Here is a 19,594-nt window from a genome sequence, read left to right as displayed (position 1 = left end):
CTCCCAGTCTCCAGATTAGGTTCACTGGTGAGCCTTCCAATTCTGGATTGTAGTTCATTTCAAATATAGTCAAGTTGACAACCAGGAATAGCCACTACACCTTCTGAGTTCTCTGTGTCAGTTTGAGAGTTAACTGTGCACTTTAAATGGCCCTGAATTTATCTTTTTTCCACCACAATGTTCTTGAGCAGATCAAAGTATATTTCTAGCAACCTAGAAGTTTCTCTGGGACCCTCCCCAAGTGTCACTCCTAACAAAGGCAGCCCATGTTCAGAGTTACCACTCATTCTGTTGGTTTGCGTCCTCCTAAACACTGTGCACATGGAGTCATGTGCCATGTTTTTGATCAGGCATCCTGTTTGCCATTGAATGTGTGAGATTCATTAATAACACTTTGTGTAAAACCAGAGTGATCCTTTGTTTATACTCCTGCATGGTAACTCTCTTTTTTTCTCAGGTTTCTTCTTAGGAATTGGTGTGTGCCTAAATGTGAGGCTGCTATGTCATAGAGGAAGTTTATAAGCAGCCCACCGGAGTTTTTCCTGGGGTGGGCTCACCTTAGATGTTGCAGTGCATGTATGGTTACCTGTTTCTGTCTGTGTGCACTGACCCTGATTATAAGTGTCATGGTGTCGGGTGTTTCACTCTGGCAAAATCTAGAAGCTATAAAACACTTCATCTCAATTCCACAAGCACAAAATTCATTTTGAGCATTATTTTATTTTGCCTGCCTTCCTGATTCTTCTCTTATCAGCTCCTTCTTCTTCCTTTCTTGCAAATAATCCTTATGCCAACAGTTAAGTTTTGACACAGCAGAGCCAAGTGCTAGAGAATAGGAAGTACTCCCTGACTGGGAGGCCCAAGGGAGAACACACAGACTGCAATCAAATACTACCGATGGAGTGTGTCAGGATAGCAGACAGGATCCTGTTAACTGGGTGTGCGGTGAGTGGCACTCCTCGTGGGTAAGTGAGTTAATAGGTTTCCCTTTGTTGATAAAATGACCCTCCCTAGAACTTGTTTTGTATTAAGCTATCCATCGCTTTACTTCTTACAAATGTATAATAAATAAAGTGTTTATAGCAAGGTTTTGTAAGTATCTTTTAAAATTCTTTATTTATCACAGTGGGAAATGGTTTCCACAGTTGTCTTCGGGACCAGCACTTCCTGACAAGACACTTGCTGCCACAGTCTTGCCACTGTGTGTGTGAGCTGGCTCTCTTCCCAGCTGCATGGAAAAAAATCTTCACTGTTGCCTTTCACCTTTTAACAAACTAAAACATAATGTAAAACAAAATCCGACTATCAAGGTTGGACAAGCCAAGGCAACCGAAAAATATAAGAGCCCCAAGAGAAGGCCCAGGAACCAGTCACTCACTCACTTTACAGGTTCCCGGGTCCTGTAAAGGCACTATATGGAAAGCTATAGTATATATGCAGAGGACCTGGTGCACAGCTGTCTTTATAAGTTCATATGAGCTTTGCTCAGTTGATTCAGAAGGCCTTGTTTCTTGGGATCTTCCTTGCCCTCTGCCTCCCCACCTCCTTCTGCCTCCTTTTCCCTGGGGTTCCCTGAGCTCTAAGAGGGAGAGATTTAATGGAGACATCTCATTTGGAGCTGTGTGTTCCAAGGTCCCTCTCTGTACTATCGGGCCTTGGGTCTCTCTCTCTCTCTCTCTCTCTCTCTCTCTCTCTCTCTCTCTCTCTCTCCTCCCTTCTGTTCCAGGAGGAAGCCCCTCTGCGATGCTGGCCGAGCAAGGCACTGATCTACGAGTACAGCAGAATGTCATTTTATTGATACTTTACTTTTCTTTAGACCAGTACTATATGGGGTTACCCTGGGTTTCTGGGATGTTTAGACTCTAGTTCCTGGTCACCCAAGCAGTACCAAGTATGGGTTCTACTTCATGGAGTGGGCCTTAAGTCAAACTGTTACTCCCACAAGCTTTGTGCTACCATTGCCTTAGCATACTTTGCAAGCAGGACAGATTGTAGAACACAGGTCTGGTGGTTGAGTTGGTGCATTTTACATGTCTCCTTTGGTAGCTTGCAGAGTACCTTTCCATGTCAGAAATGATAGAATACAGGGTAAAGGTTCTGTATAGACAATCCTTAACCTCTCTATGTTCTGTGAGCTGTGTGGGTGTTGCCTTCAGCAAAGAGGCTTGCCATCAGTTTGTGGAGAACAACCTATTGTCTTGGCAACAGCCTGGGTGGTTTGGGGATTTCCATGGGACCCTTTCTGTCAACAACACAAGTGGATGAACCCAGTCCCTGTAGTTGAAGCTTCATTTGGTACCAAGGGATGGCCATCTCCCTTGAGATGAGGATTGCCTTCATCTAGCATAGGAAGTTCCCACTGTACTAGGGTTCCATACTGCCCCTCAAATGCCCTTCAGTTCTAGCTTCCTCTCCCTCATCCCCTTCCTCAGTGTCATCTTCCATCCACCTTCCTTTCTACCTGCTACTCCGATTCTCATTCCCTGACCCCCAGCTCCAGTCCACCCCCAAAATCTATTCTATTTCCCCACATTGGGAGATCTGCATTTCCTCTCTAGTCCCTTTGTCTATCCTAACTTCTCTAGGTCTGTGGATTATAGCTTGGTTATCATTTATTTGTGGCTGATATCCAGGTTAAGTGAATATACACCATGCCATATCTTTCTCCCTGGGTACCCACTCAGGCTGCTGCTTTTCTAACTTCATCCATTTGCCTGCAAATTTCATGATGTTATCTTTTAAATGCACATTTTCTTTATCCATGCTTCTCTTGAGGGACATCTATGTTGTTTATGATTTTGGGCTGTTATGATTAGAACAGCAATGAACATGGTTGAGCAAATGTCTTTGTAGTAGGATGAAGTGCCCTCTGGGTACATGCTGGAGAGTGGTGCATAGCTGAATTGTGAAGTAGATCTGTTCCCATCTTTCTGAGGAACTGCCATATTTATTTCCAAAGTGACTATACAAATTGCACTCCCACCAGCAATGAAGACATGCCCCCTTGCTCCACACCCTTACCAGCATGAGCTGTCACATGTATTTTTGATCTTAGCCATTCTGACTGGTGTAACATAGAATCTCAGAGTCATTTTGATTTGCATTTCTCTGATAGCTAGGGATGTTGAACACTTCTTTAAGTGTTTCTCAACCATTTGAGATTCTGCCGTTGAGAATTCTCTGTTTAGATCTGCACCCCATTTTTAAATCGTGTAATTTTTATATCAAGTTTCCTGAGTTCTTTATATATTTGGATATTGACCCTCTATCAGATGTGTAGCTGGCAAGAGTCTTCCCTTTTGGTAGACCACTGCTTTGTCCAAATGACAGTGTCCTTTGCCTTACAAAGGCTTCTCAGTATAACAAATTTTAGTTGAGTGATACATTGACTAGGAATTGAGATAACAAAACAATTATCTTAATCTATTTAGAGATATTTATATACTGCCCACTGCCTACCAGCAGGCTGATAGGAAATGTTTATTACTGTTGTTATTACTAAAGCTACAAAAATCATTCCTTTATTTTTTAGTTCTTCTCTTTGAAGGATTTTAAAAATTATTTATGTATATACATGCAAGCCTATGTATGTGTATGCCACATGTATGTATGTTCATAAGAAAGCCTGTGTATGTGTGTGTGTGCCACATGTATGTATGTTCATAAGAGGCCAGAAGAGGTGTCAGATCCCATGGAGCTGGAGTTAGAAGCAGTGTGAGGAACCCAATGTGAGTCCTAGGATGGCGATCCTCTGGAGAACAGCAAGCACTGTCAACTACTGGGCCACCTCTCCAGAGAGGCCACCTCTCCAACCCGTTTAGTTTAACTTTCTCTCTCTCTCTCTCTCTCTCTCTCTCTCTCTCTCTCTCTCTCTCTCTCTCTCATCTCTCTGTCTTTTAATGGGTCTGACGGCTGAGCTCAGGGCCTTCTGCTTGCAAAGTAAGTGCTTTACAACCAAACTAAATGTCCAGCTTCCTTCCTTTGTTTTAATTTTGTCCTGAGCGAGTGCTCTGCCACCAAGCTCAGTCTCCAGCCTCCTTCCTTCTTTTCAAACAGATCCTGTATATTAGATTGTGCTAAACACCATCGGGCACACAGACAGAAAGCACAGGGACTATTCCTGTCCTTTGCAAAGTTTATTTGGGAAATAGTAACTTGAAATGTTAAATGCCAACAAAGGGTAACGTATGGTTACAGAGCCAGAAGGGGCAGTTTTCTTAGAAGTCACTATGGGAAGAGATGATGGAGAAAGGGTGTTGAAGTCAGTAGGCATAAGACGAGTGGAGATAAATCATCTCTGTCTTTGAACTTTGCCCTCACTGTTCACACATGTACTTGGCATATCTCCAGGGTCCAAGGTGCCTCAGAGCAAACTTCTGAGGACACCTTCAGCATTCTCCCAACCGTGGCTGTCCTGTGATGTCCTTTGGCTTTCTTGTGAATGTCTCCTCATTTTGTCTGGCTACTGAGACAAGACACAAGAGGCTGCACCAAGACAGGTGTGGTGGGCAAAAGGAGTGAGCTGTTTAGGAGAGACACTAAGAAGGTAAAATTCTGGACTTCCTGTCTGGATAGATGGGGATGAGGGAAGAATCGAACTTGATATTCAGAATGCTGGAACTAGGAAACTGGCTAAATTATTGCGCCAGAAGTGCTGGAGTTAAGACACCACAGATATAAGAGGAGTGTCTGGTGTGTGGATTCAAGCTTGCAAACAGTCCCTGACTAGAGGAGCAGGTGTAGTTAGTTCTTGATCCGTGCTTTGTAAAAGGACTACAGTTTGCTACTTCAGTGTGTCTAACAGGGACGTCTGCATTGTGGGGATGAAGTGATAATGTCATTGTGTATACGGTTCTGTGCTTCACAAATGGGTTCTTTTACACATCCACACATTCAAAAGGTAGTTTTTAGAAGTTCTGTTCTCTGGAGGCTGGATCCAGATAGGTACATTTGGAAGTTTTCATTGATTTCTAAAATCCTCCTCCTCCTCCTCCTCCTCATCATCATCATCATCATCATCATCAGCAGCAGCAGCAGCAGCAGCAGTATTTTGGGACTCTCTGGGACTGCCAGTGCTTCACCCGTTTTCTGGATTCACCATTCTGTAGCTTACTGATGAGATTCATGATACAATCCCTAAAGAAATTTAAAATCATTTTCAAATAGCCAAAATATCTTTTTCTTGTTTTATGGCTTAATTAATAAATTAGCTAGCTATAAACAGGTAAAGATATGACTCTCACTCACAATGAGCTTATTGTCAAAGGAGTTTTAAATGTATGATTAATTTTCCTGTGGTTTCTGATATATCATCACTACTATTCTACAGGTTTGCCCTTGGTTACACACATGCACAGAATGAGGAAGGAAGCCTGCGTTCCATGTCTTACCTTAGCACTTAGACTTGATATCACTCACTTGATATCATTCACACTTTAAACACTACTATTTTAGGATTTTACTAATTTACTTTTAAAATAAATACTATATATAATGGAAAAGATAAATGTGTAATGTTCTTGTTATATGTTTCTAATCCCTTTCCCTTTTTTAGTTGTGACACATCACTAATAGTTATACTCGAAGGATGTGAGTGGTTTTTAATGTACTAGCTTTCTTTTTAAAATCTTTCTGTAAATATCAGTACTGCCGGCATGTTTTCACTTTCCACCAAACATCTGTTGAGAAATTTTAAGCAGACATGAGTTTACCAAACTATAATGACTACTCTGGTAGAGGTGGTTTTATTGGGCTGTTGTTACTGCTGCTGCTGCTGTTGCTTATACATTTGACAGTAGGATGGAGATTTTAAATGATTTCCATTACAGAAGAAGAATTTGGGATGAACCAGGAATGCACTTCAGGATTTAGATATCAGCACAGCTTGTGCCCACTCTTAAGGATAATTTGCATTAGCGTTATAAGGGCCCTATTGCTCTTTATAAAGCACATTGCTTCTTCCACATCCAGTCAGTAAAGTGTATACTACAGAACAGGGCCAGGAAATAGAAGGTCCCTCATGAGGTGGCCTCACTCTTGGCACCTACAAAATGATTACACAAAGACTGGCTCTGGCCAGGAATTTAGGCTGTTGTCAGAAAAAACAATCTGGAAAAAACAACCCGAAGCTATTGGATGGAGCACAGGGCCCCCAATGGAGGAGCTAGAGAAAGTACCCAAGGAGCTGAAGGGGGCTGCAACCCTGTAGGTGGAACAACAATATGAACTAACCAGTACCCCCTGAGCTCATATCTCTAGCTGCATATGTAGCAGAAGATGGCCTAATCGGCCATCATTGGGAAGAGAGGCCCCTTGGTCTTGCAAACTTTATGTGACCCAGCACAGGGGAAGGCCAGGGCCAAGAAGTGGGAGTGGGTGGGTAGGGGAGCAGGGGCAGGGGGAGGGTATGGGGAACTTTCGGGATAGCATTTGAAATGTAAATAAAGAAAATAATAAAAAATAAAATAAAAAATAAAAAAAGAATGGAGTTTCGCAGTAAAAAAAAAAAAAAAGAGCAAGTGGGAGTCAAAAGATCAGTAAAAATCAGGGCAGGCAGGACTCAGCATTTCCTCCCATCCTCTCTGAACTACTATGTTACTTCCTCACACTTAGCATCTTCCCTGAACATCTACAGTGCACCCTGCCCAAGGATAAGACACAGGGAAGGATGCTGGCCACCATACGGCCCTCATGAGCATGGATTGTTTTCCTCTCCTTTGCTTTATCTGTGCCTTGATGTTTCCTTACATAATTTAAGCTTCCCATGTTGTGTGTGTGTGTGTGTGTGTGTGTGTGTGTGTGTGTGTGTGTACTGGTATGCATGTTTTTAAGTTCAATAGTTTTTGTTACCTCTAGTTTTTATTGGTATTTTATCTGTAGTAAGAACTTGGTTGAACATTAAAAATAATCTCCTTGCTGGGTGGTGGTACAATGCTATAATCCATCCATCTACTGGGGAGGTAGAGACAGAAGGTTTGTGCTCACAGCCACCCTGGCCAGTTTAAGAAGATCCTGTCTCAAAGTATTGTAGCTCAGTGTTAGGATGCATGATTGTATGCAGCCCTGGGTTCCAGCCTCAGGCTTGAAGGAAAGGACTTTAAACTTGGATTCGGTGGGGGATTTTGCTGTTTTGTTGTTGTTGTTGTTGTTGTTATTGTAAACAGATACTGCTTTTAAAAATAAGGAATAGGAGAAATAATCAATGCAATTATTCTCTCCTTTAATGAAAGAATGAGTTGACTTTGGAAAGCTACCACACTCTGAGAATGTATATCTTGTGTACCATTAGAACAACATATTGGGAACTGAAGATGGAGTCTTAAGAATTGAAATCAAGAAAACCTCTTTCAATTAAAATATATGAAATGGACAATGAGAAAGCATTGGTGTCCTTAGGTAAGACCTTAGGCAATAAGCAAATAAGAATAGGATTGGGGATGTGGCCATCTGGTAACCACATTTACAGATGACACTAGTTAAATGAGTCAACACCAGAAGAGAATGTAAGACAAGGCTGTCAGTCTGCACAGCAAGCAGGGTTCAGTAGCTGAGCAGAAGATGCACCCAGACTAGGTACTTAGAGACTATAGTATCAGAAGCCTCATTATAAAGTGCGTCTCAGCCACGAGGTTAACCTTTTCAACTGAAACTAATCTTTAACTTCTAAAATATGCACATTGCATAAAATTCAGAAGGCTCAAAACCATATCCGATGGAGTTAGCTGTCAGGAGCCATCTAAGAAAGGCTAAGGCTAGCAGGTGGTCTTCCTGGAGGTGGCCTGCCTTTTTTGCATAGCCTAAGAGACTTCTCCTCAGGATTGCTTCTCATTGTTGGTTTTCCTATTACTATCACATAGCCTCCGGATTCCTGGGCCTCAGGCCACACTATTGGGCAGATCTCCTGCAGATCAACATAAAGATGAACTTTCATGAATTAATGCTGTTTAGATGAATTAATGATTTTATAGAGTTCTTGATTTGATTTAAATACTTTTAGGAAGAAAGCTTTAATAGATGTTTTAGCTGTTTGCTAGAAAGATGTAACAAAGTTAGAATCCAGAATATAATGTGCCTGCTTCTCATACAGTAAGTAAAGGCTGCATAATAAGAAATACAATGGGCTTTCATACTACACTAAAAGGAGATGTGCGTGTGGGACGAATTTGTGTTCGATTAAAAGCATTCGGGTCCAAGGGTGAAGCCACAGGTGTGCACCATGATAAGGCAAGGGCATGTGAAAACTGTTGCTTTGAACTTATAATGAGCTTACAGAAGGAAACAGGGCTCTGAACTTTTAGTATCAACATTCTTTTGTTACTCCTGTTTTATATAACATTTTATCTGGGGTAATTTTCTAAGAAGTTTGTCTATAAAAAGTCCAGAGAAAAGAAATAAAGATGATGGGTGGTTTGTGGAGGCTCTACTCTATACATCCATCCAAATGTCTGTCTGTCTGTTTGTCTGTCTGTCTGTCTGTCAGAAATGAAGAGTTAAAAGAGGTCAGAGTTTCTTGCTGGACATCCTCACCAGCCACAGATAAGTTTTGTTCTGTCAGTAGTATTGACCCAATAAATTGCCCAGTCACTGTCACCAGACCTCATTTGCTCCCATTATCTGCCTTTCAGACCTGGAAACCCTATAGATGCTGGGAAAGTCACTGTAAGTCAGCCTCCTACCCCATTCCACTATCTGAAGGCCGCCCCTCAGAGCAGTCTTGGGCCATCTTTTATATAGCTAGCATAACAGGAAGTCTATGCACAAAGAAGGAAATGATATTCTAATAGACACACTTGCATTTTACATATACAAATTTATTTTTGTATTATTTTATAGTTCAAATAATATTTTAGTATAACATTTTAGGTAATTCTCTGTCTTGAGAGTTTTGGTCATTTTCAATCTTCATGTTTCAACTAGACACAATAATAAATCAAATAACTCCATTCAAACCATTTTACACTGGGATTACCTGATTGATAGGATTGATTCCTAACAGTGGGTTGCTGGGTCAGTGGGTTTATTTATTTTTGAATCTTTATGATTCAAAAAATTTAAGTTTATAGTGGTGCTGAGGATCCTCTTGCTTCACAAGGCATCTTCTGGATCATTTCCTGTTGTCATTAATATTAATATTAATTGGGGTTTTTACCCCACCTTAGATCATTTACCTCCCAGAAAAAGGCACAAAAACTTCTAAATTTATAATAAGCCTTAGGCAACACTAGAGCTGGCAGATATCTATCCTCTAAGCTATTAGCATCTACTTCCCTATCAATAACCCTGAGTTACAACTTGCCATGTTCCACCTGGGCCACTCTTTCTCCAGTTGGCCAGCCCTCATGGCCAGGTTTTCATGGCTCACTTACTCCACTTTCCTCTCTCCACTTTCTCCCCCCCTTCTCCTCTTGTGTCTCAGACCCCAAGCCCAAGAATTGAAATTCTACCCACCTCTTTTCTGCCCAGCTATAGACTGTAGGCATCTTCGTTCAACCAATAGTTTTATATTAAGGAGTAAGTTTACATAGCATATCTCGGTATACACGAGGATTTCCTGGTCCCTGGAGACAACCAGACCTTGGGGGCCAGTCTTTACCATTATACTTCATAGCAACAGACCAAGTCTCAACAATTCCCACCAACAAAACTGAAACTGGGTGTTGGTTAACTAGTGAGCTTCCTCTTCCTGGAGTTACTGGCAGCTACCTCTCTGACCTCTGTCTCTCTTCTCTCTCTGTGTGCTGCTCCTGTGAGTGGAATCACAGACCATTTCTCTTTTTGCAGCTGGTTTATTTTACTTAACTTAGTGTCATCAAGGTTCACCCGTGCTGGCGCCAGTGTCAGAATTTCCTAAGATTAACAACGCTTTGTATGATTATCAGTGAACACGTTATCTTCTCTGAACATGATATACAAATACCTCTTCAAGATTTCAGTTTTAAAACTTTTCAAACATTGTGTTATATATCCAGAAATGGAAGTGCTGGATCATAGTCTGTGTACTTAAAATGTGTCTTCATTGTCGAGATGCCTTGTCTGATGATTGTAACAATTTACAACTGCAAATGGGTCTCCCTTATTCCAACTGTAATGTTTTTTTTAAATATTTTTTTTTATTTTTGAGATAATAATACAATTACATCATCTTTCCATTCTCTCCCTTCCCTCCAAACCTTCCCATGCTCTCCCCCTTGCTCTCTTTCTAATTCATAGCCTCTTTTTTTGCCTTTCTTACATTGTGTGTGTGTGTGTGCGCGCGCGCGCACACGCACGCGTGTGCATCTGTGTGATTTTTGTCATAGCCCTTATATTTACCTTGAAGTGAGTAGAATGTAGCTTTTGTTTATATATCAGACTATTCTGAAAGAGAGCATATAAGGCTTGGGATGTAGCTCAATTAGCAGAGTGGTTGCCTAACATGCATAAGCCCTGGGTTCAGTACTGGGTATACCCGGCACAATCACACATAACTGTTTAATCCCAGCACTTGGGAGGTAGAGGCAGGAGGGACAGGTGTTCAAGGCCATCCTTTGCCTCTTAGAAAACTTGAGGCTAGCGTGGACTACATGAGATCTGTTTGTGTGTGTGTGTGTTAACATATTGATAGAAAATTTGAAGTATGGAAAGGCTAACCAATCAGAAGATGAGCACCATGATCACCACAGACATTTTATTACAGTTTCTAAGAGGATGGCACCATGTCATAAGGTTGGGTAGGGGCCAGGGGCAGAGTATGAGAGTAAGTCAGGAGGCAGATGGAAAGGAGGGACTGGGAAAGAAACTTGACTGTGACTTCTAAGCTAAGGAACAGGCAAGACAGGGTGATGAGACTTTTAGGAACAGCCAGTTTGAATAATCTCCATGGGTTCTGGGGTGTTGTGTCTCAGGCCCTGGTTGTCTAGTGTCTGTCTCAGGCCCTGGTTGTCTAGTGTCTGGCTCTGAGGTACTTGGAGCAGGTAGGGTGCATACTCTGGATTTGTCTGGTCGCATTTGAAATGTGTGACTGGGAGGAGATTTGGGGGTCAAAGTGAGAGAAGGAAGTTAGGTGACTCAGGCATATCACGGTTATCAGCTTGTACAGATGAGATGCAGCCACAGCCACCTCATGCATACCGGGCGGATATGATGCATCAGCTTTGTAGAAATTAGATGTGGTTAATATGGAGGCACATTTGTGCTTCATTATGTATGTGTGTGTGTGCTTTAACATTCTACTGCCCATTGGCTGGCTTGAATTTTTCTTATACATTCATTAGAATTCTTTGTGTTTATATAGTACGATGGCTGTTGTGAATAGTGTGTATTCTTTTAGTTTATCTAATAATTGTTTTTAGCTTGCTCCTCATTGTTTATTCCCTGTGTGGAAATTCATCTTTCAGTGTGCTTGGATCAATCATTTCTTTGCAGCTCTGGGATTTTGTTATACTTTGAAAGACCTTTGCTACTCTGTGGCTGTGTTATTTGTTCCCTGTGTTTTTTCATGATACCATGAAGGTCTGAGTCATATTTTAACCTTTGCCCCATCTGGTAGAGTCAGTGTGATGACAAACAGGAAGGCAACAGCTTAGAACCCAAGGCCAAGTCCATTATCCTCTGTATGATAGTACTGTCCCTATTCCCGCCCACGTCAATCAAATGGGGACACCTCGGTCAGGGCAAAATATTAGTGGGAGGGCACAAGAATTAGCTGGTATTAATCCTCGGAATCAGAAGAGAGTGTTGCTACCTGTAATGGGAACAACTATGCACGGGCAGGCTTTGAATAGCTTAAATCTTAATAATGTGATGGGGACGATCAGTTGGTGATGAGGTGATTAATGTGATGGGGACGATCAGTTGGTGATGAGGTGATTAATGTGATGGGGACGATCAGTTGTTGATTAGATAGAACTGTTCTTAGTTCCAGCTCTTTGTGCTAGTGGTCGGGCAGTCGTTTAGGTTCTCTGGGCCTTGATTTAGATTATTGATAGTTTTTCAGTTCATGTTCCTTCTTCACAGTTGCCTCATTGCTTGCTGCGGTAAGGCCCATCATTTCTGGATTCTTTTGGTCTTTTCTCTCCTCCCTACTAGAATTAATATATAGGTACTCTCTGTATTCACATCACCATCAGCCCTGCCCCCCATCACTATTAGCCCCTCCCTCACCACCATCAGCCCCTCCCCCTCCGTATCACTATCAATCTACCCCTCTCTCCCCTGCTCCCTCCAGAGGAACCACTGGGAGAAACCTTGTATAGGCTACATGTGTGTGAATTGCTTACAACTCAACATTTTCCTTCACCGGCCTTGATACACAGCAGGGTGTGGAGGAAATGTAGATTCCCCTGCAGAAAGCCTTAAGAAGCCTTGTGCTAAGGTGTCCCCTCAGGCAAAGAAGGCATGAGTTCCATGACTCCTCCTGTGCAAAACGCCCTAAAATTCCTCATCAGCACGGGTGTCTCTCCACATCCTCCTCAGACCCGTTTGAGGAGCTCCAGATGCTGCCTCTCCGCCTTGCTTCCTGTCTCCACCCATCTCCCCTTGATGTCTTTGGCCACTTCCCTGTTTTCCCACCCACATTCCGTGGTCCTTTCCCGGTCCAGGCATAGACATGAGGAACTGACGGGCAGCAGGAGGTGGTGGTAAATACTTAGAGTTGAAGCTTCCTTTGCTTGAGCATTAAGGTTGCCACTTCCTGGTCCTCAACAGCCAAATCCCTCAGCAACCATATCTACCGATCTACCGTTCCTTCTGTTCCTGTGCCCACACACTTCCTGCGCTCTAGAACACACTTGCTGCAGCCTGGCTTGCTCCTGTTTGCCTACAAGCTCAGGATTCCCCACTCCGCTGGTGCTCTTCTCTCTTGCCCTTAAAGCAGGCCGGTACAGCACTTCAGAGTAGCCGTTTTTGAAGGCCATCTGGGGTCCCAGTTTTTTTCTCAAAGTATCTTCCTTCGGAGCAGAGGTGGACCTCCGCTCCTTCTGTCACCTCGCACCTGCTGGGCTGCCTTGTCTCCTACCCACTTCTCTTTCCTGTCCTTAAAGCTAATCTGAAGTGGCTTTGGAAAAGTGAGAGAGCAGAAAGCAATCAATGTTCCTTGCAAATTCTACCTGCTTGGTGTATAACTGTGATAGGTTTCAGAAGAGCAACTACACATGATCATCACTTTTAAAAGCAAATGAAAATGGAGAGACTCCTTCCATCTCAGCATGCTGTTTCCATAGGATAAGCAACCTCCGTCCTCCGTGATTTAACCTTTTCAGTTAGAACCATCGCACAGCTATCCAATTTTACTTCACCAGCTGACCCAACCCCGCCAGGGAAATGTGATAGAGGAGTGCTTGTCAAGTGGCTTTCTCTCAGTGAAATGAAATCGCCCCAGCTCGAGAAAGGCTGCACTATTCCAGTTGGCACAGACGACAGATCTGCTCAACTTCTCTAACTCTGCTCTCTGACACCCCTGACATGTCTGCAGAGGTATGGGGCCATTGCAGACCCGCTGAGAACCTCTACCCAAGGTCAGCATGTTAGACACCGACCCATATCCAGAGCAGAGGAGTCTGTCCTGTTCAACCTGCACAAATTCCCACATCCACTGGGTCCCTCTGGGTGGGTTTCTAATAGTTGGATGAACAGGGTTTTAAAAATTGTCCGAATGTGTGGAGCTGTGGCTCATCAAGTAAGAGCACTGCCTGCTCCTCCAGAGGAAGTAGGCACAGTTCCCTGCACACATGTGTAGACTCTCAACCCTCTGTACCTCCAGGCCTAGGACATGCAACACCCCCTTCTGGCCTCCAGGAACACTACATGCATGTGTGTGCACATACACACACACACAAACACACATTCAAGCAGACCCTTATATACATAAAATACAAATAAATTAAACTTCAAAAACAAATTTCCTCAAATAGGATGGAAAAATTTTAAAAAGAAACCCTCACTAATACCATTCAGTTTTCAGTAAATGCTTTATAAAACTTGTCTTTAACGGATGAAAATAAGACCTTTGGCATTTGCATGAGAAGTCTTTCAGCTTTCAGATAACTTGCAAAATACTTTGTGTTTGAGCAGAATTTGTCTCCAGCGAATCCTGCCATGTAACCATGGAGCAAGTAGTGTTTGGACAGCGTGAGGACTTGTTTGCCTTTTCTGTCAGCACTGTCATAAATTTGACTTAGCCTCAGGAAGACAGGATTTAACCGCTAGGTTAAGTAGGAACATTAACACCCTTGAAAATATGTTGATTTAAAAATATCTCCTGTCTAAAACATTATATAATAGTTTTGATAAGTTTAATAGTATAAATAATTTCAGCTCAGACAAGATATAATTAGAATTTATTTTCCTTTTTCTAAGTTTTAAAACAAAGTCACAAGAGGGATGGTACTGAGCGTTACTGCATGACCTTTTCCATGGAGAATTAGACACTTCATAAGAAATTCACCAGGAATGTCAGAAAGCTGAAATGGAGGATGGTGTGCAAATGATTGACAGTTGGTAGATAACATCTCTCCAAACTAAGAGAGAGAGAGAGAGAGAGAGAGAGAGAGAGAGAGAGAGAGAGAGAGAGAGGAGAGGAGAGAGGCTGTTGAGTGTTTGTTGTGTGAGATTATGTGTAAATGTGTGTGTGAGAGTGTGTATGAATTTGTGTGTATGTGAGTGTGTATATGTGTGAGTGTGTGTATCTGTGAGTGTGTTTGTGAGAGTGTGTTAGTGTGTGAGTATGTGTGTGTATATGTGTGTGTGAGTGTGTATATGTGAGAGTGTGTGTGTGTGTGTGTGTGTGTGTGTAAAGCACTGTCTCCTTGGGCAGTACTCACCACAGCAAACAGAACACACTGGCAGTGTCCTGGGAGAGTGTCCAGTGCAGGGTTTGTGAACCACCAGTCCGATCCACTTGTTGTTCTCTTCATTGCAGTGTTAGTACTATGGAAGGAGCTAGGAAGTTGAGTTTAGGCTGCCCCTCATGTGGAAAGTGTTTATAAAACACGTGTGAAAGAAATAGTTCATTATCACTATTATCTCTAAAATGGAGAAAGGGAATAAAACTAGTGTCAGTGTCTTAATCAGGGTCTCTATTCCTGCACAAACATGATGACCAAGAAGCAAGCTGGGGAGGAAAGGGTTTATTCGGCTTACATTTCCATATTGCTTTTGATCACCAAAAGATGCAGGACTGGAACTCAAGCAGGTCAGAAAGCAGGAGCTGATGCAGAAGCCATGGAGGGATGTTCTTTACTGGCTTGCTTCCCCTGGCTTGTTCAGCCTGCTCTCTTATAGAATCCAAGACTACCAGCCCAGAGATGGCACCACCCACAAGGGGCCTCTCCCCCTTGATCACTAATTGAGGAAATGCCCCACAGCTGGATCTCATGGGGGCATTTCCCCAACTAAAGCTCCTTTCTCTGTGATAACTCCAGCTGTGTCAAGTTGACAAAAAACTAGCCAGTACAGTCAGTTAAACTATTCATAATCATAACCAAGTTGTACCTTAATGATACTAAATTATTTGGCAAACTAGATAGTATGCTGTTAACAAACTTGGAGATCTTTTCTATATGGTTCAGTTCTTGCTTCTTTTGAGCTCTGCCTAACGTTTGGCTGTGGGTCCCTGCATCTGTTTCCGTCAGAGGCCAGATGAAGCCTCTGATGATGATTATACTAGGCTCCAGGTTACAAGTATCATTAAGAATCATTTCATTGACTTTTTTTTTTTGCCAGCTGTGTCAGGTTCTATCCTAGGTCTCTGGGGTACCCGGTGTCCAGCAGGGGCTCCTTCCATGGTGTGGGTCTCATGTTGGACAGCCATGGGTTGGCCACTCTCACAAGTTATGCATCACCTTTGCCCCAGCACACCTTGCAGACAGGACAAACTACGGGGCGAAGGATTTGAGGCTGGGTTGGTGTCCCAGTCCCTGGCCTCGAACCCTTGCCTGGTATCAAAGGGTGACCAGTTTAAGCTCTGTATCCCCCACTACTAGGAGTCTTCCCTGTGTTTACCCTCAGATTCCTGGGAGTTTCCATTGCACTAAGTCTCTACCTCACCCCTGAATGCTCTCCACTACACTTGTCTCTCCTGGTACAAAATTAGTATTTCGTAGAATTCTATGGTGAAACACCAAACTCGTTTTTAAGACAATTCATTCAACAAAAGAACACTGCTAATACCATACGATACCTAAGACATACAGCAAAACTCACAAGAAAGCACTTTTGCTGACACGAGGAGGAAATCTGAAACTACGATTATCTGGGACACGTATGCAGTTGGTTCAGTGGGAATAAAATTCTGCCCTCTAGTATAGACACATCCCTGAGACCTCTCTGGTGTGATTTTAAGATGGTGGCATCCTAGTTACACCTTACTTCCAACCTCTCTGTGAAGTAAATTGGTCCAGGCTCCTGCAGTAAAGTTTGTGTTCTATGTCTACTTATTTGATCCCCTCCGAAAATCCCCTATCCCTTCCCCCCTCCCCCTGCTCCCCAATCCACCCACTCCCATTCCAGGTCCTGGCATTCCCCTATTTTGGGGCATAGAACCTTCACAGGACCAAGGGCCTCTCCTCCCATTGATGACCGACTAGGCCATCCTCTGCTATAAATATAGCTAGAACCACAAGTTCCACCATGTGTTTCTTTTGATTGGTGGTATAGTTCCAAGGAGCTCAGAGGGTACTGGTTAGTTCATATTTATGTTCCTCCTGTGGGGCTTCAGTCCCCTTCAGCTCCCTGGGTATTTGTCTGGCTCCTTCATTGGGAACCTTGTGCTCCATCCAATAGATGACTGTGAGCATCTACTTCTGTATTTGCCAGGCACTGGCAGAGCCTCGCAGGAGACAGCTATATCAGGCTCCTGTCAGCAGGCTCTTGTTGGCATCTGCCTACTGTCTGGGTTTGGTGGTTGTTTATGGGATGGATCCCCAAGTGTCTGCCCTACTTCTTACACACTCCTCAGACAGATTCCCTCTGCAGTTGATGTCCTAGTTCAATCAGTGACAGCTCCATCTTTCAAGGTCACTCAGTCTGAGATGCTGTAGTTTGCCAGAACTCCTCTATTTGTGTTTTACTTATCCACCACCGACTTAGCTGATCAGATCTTGTGAGCTCTACCTCAGAATGGATGGAGCTCACTGTGATTGCTGAAGTGTGTGCTCTCACCATCTCTCTCTCCATGAGATTACTGTAAGCACTATCATCCTGGAAACCCCTGTGTCCATGGCAAGACAGCCTTCCCTTTCTAACTGGAGGAGATGATGGCCCTCCTCTGTAGACAGCCGTTGGTCTCCTGTCTGCTCAGAATGAGCGGCATCCCTGTGTACAAGGTGCAGGAGGCCTAAGCGCGGTGGCCCCACCCTCTGCTCCCCTGCAGAACTTTCTGCTTTCTGCTTGCCCTACTTTGTTGACCCCAGCAGACTAGACTCTGCTTTCCACATGCGGGTCCCTTCACTGGCTCTCAGATGTGCCAGTCACTCTCCGACTCCACACTTTGATGCTTCTTGCTCCCTTGGCTTGGAGCTTGCTTTCCCCCTGCATTTTCTCAGGTTTCTACTCTGTTGTTTACAGATCTGTATATCTGTTGTCATCACAGAGCCGTCTCTTCTCTGTGCCCTGTACTCATTAGCTTCTCTGAGGTCTTTCCTCTGGACCCTGTATTTATTAGCTTCACTTCCTCTAATAATCTCTCACACTTGCTTGCTTTTTTTGTCATGAAAGTTTCTCCTGGTTTAAAATCAGAATGCAGGGTCTATCCCTGCGGTCAGAGGTGCACCTCCATCCTCCAAGAAGTCTTTCTGGAGCACAGTACAAGTGTCTGCTAAATGAATTAAGGCAAACTACACACACACACGCACACACACACACACACACACACACACACACACACACACACACACATCCTATCTCTATAAGTATTTGGTTTGTAAGGTATTATTTCTGACTTCCAAGCTTTAGTAAAATAAGGGGCCTTTGAATGTCAGTTTATTTTAATTAGGTGGGCAAACTATTATAGCCAAATATTTGTCTTTGAGTTTGAATGACTAATTTTTGGTGTGCTAAAACCTATCAGTAACACTAGTGATAGAAAAGAAGAGACTGAGTTAAATGCTACAAAGGGAAACTGAAAATGCTGCCTGAGGGCGTGTCCCCAGCAGTCTAAAGGAAATAGATGATGGTGTTCTCTACTTGCCTTGCTTATTATTAGATAAAGAAATAATACTCAGTGTTTTTAAGGATTCAGAAATATTATCTAGATTAGGTAAACACAATTCAACTTTTTAGATGGTAATAGATATATAAATACCATTTTACAAACACTGTTTCCACATTGAAGGATAGATATGAAGATTAAATATTTTATTTTACAAAGCTTTAAAGAAACATTAAACATAACCTTAATTATACATCAATGAAAATAAATCTTAAATGAGTTTATGGAAATTACATATATCCATCTATCTTGAAAACTTTTTGAGGAGTGAGGGGCAGCTACTGAAAATCTAAGTCCAGCCAACACTGTGATTTTATTGCTTCTTGTGCTTTGCACAAGAGCTCTGTCCACCAGAGAGCTGAGTACATTTCAGAGAGATAGCTCTCTCAGTTTGTGACAGGTAAATCAACTGGATTCCTAAGAAATTAGTTCTACTCAGAATAATAATGTTCAGCAATGAAGTGATAATTAAGATCGGTGCTAGCCACCCAAATGAAACCAAGACTCTAAAAATACATAGTTGCAAATCGTGTACATTAATGAGGGTAGGCATATGTCAGTGAATTGTTAAGGCTAGGACTATCTCAATAAACAGGTTAGAGATTATCAAAGTCTACAATATATTTTTTTAAATGAGTGACAGAAAATGATTCAAAAAATAAATTTCTGTGTTAAAGAATTCATTAGAAAAATATCATAGACTATAGTAGAAAACAACATTTGGATCCACTGAAAGTGCAAAAATAGAGTATTTACATGGATTCATTGTTATTCTGAGAAAGACACACTCAGGATGAAGGCATAGTATTTTTGCTATAATAAATCCATTTTCATTATGGAAATGTCAGACATATGGCTACATATAATAAACAGGATTTGAAACACATGAATTGTATAATATCAAAATCTTAGTCTTTTTTAAAAAGCAAAAAGAAATAAGATTAGTTACCGCCACTTACATTCACTGTTTTACCAAGTAGGTAAAGTCTCTGAAATCTATATGTTACATTTTGGTCATCAATTCAACATGCATTTAACTCACTCTGGCAATTTAATTAGCTTAGTTGTCGCTGTATTCACCTGAAAACTTCATGTTGCATGTTTCAAAAATAATATCTCCCTCTTTTTAAAGTTTTTTTTTTACAGTGGTTACTGTAAAATGTAAGTAGTCAAGTCAATAAATGTCCTCCCTAGTTATGTTTTAAAAATAACTAAGGTGGAATCTTTGTGCATATGTTTCAAAAGCTTGGTTAGTATATTAGAAACTACACCAAACTTAAAGATCAAAGTTATTGCTTAGACACTGCATGTTGTACAGTCAGTTACTCCATGTGACTGACTGCATGCAGCACTTCAGAGTCCACTCAAAAGCATGTTTAAGTGTGTGGCTGATTGTTTCTTTCTGAGTGA

At 42.2% G+C, this 19,594-nt stretch overlaps 1 protein-coding gene across 1 annotated transcript in view; it reads left to right on the top strand.

Annotated features, from left to right (window-relative positions):
• The window catches only part of Ccdc146 (coiled-coil domain containing 146), a 115,025-nt gene that overhangs the window by 19,414 nt on the left and 76,017 nt on the right, over window positions 1-19,594 (top strand). The gene's annotated exons all lie outside the window — the stretch shown is intronic.

The sequence above is a fragment of the Mus pahari genome, chromosome 2, assembly GCF_900095145.1.
Source record: "Mus pahari chromosome 2, PAHARI_EIJ_v1.1, whole genome shotgun sequence".
Taxonomy (NCBI): domain Eukaryota; kingdom Metazoa; phylum Chordata; class Mammalia; order Rodentia; family Muridae; genus Mus; species Mus pahari.
This window is presented reverse-complemented; position numbering and strand designations above follow the sequence as displayed.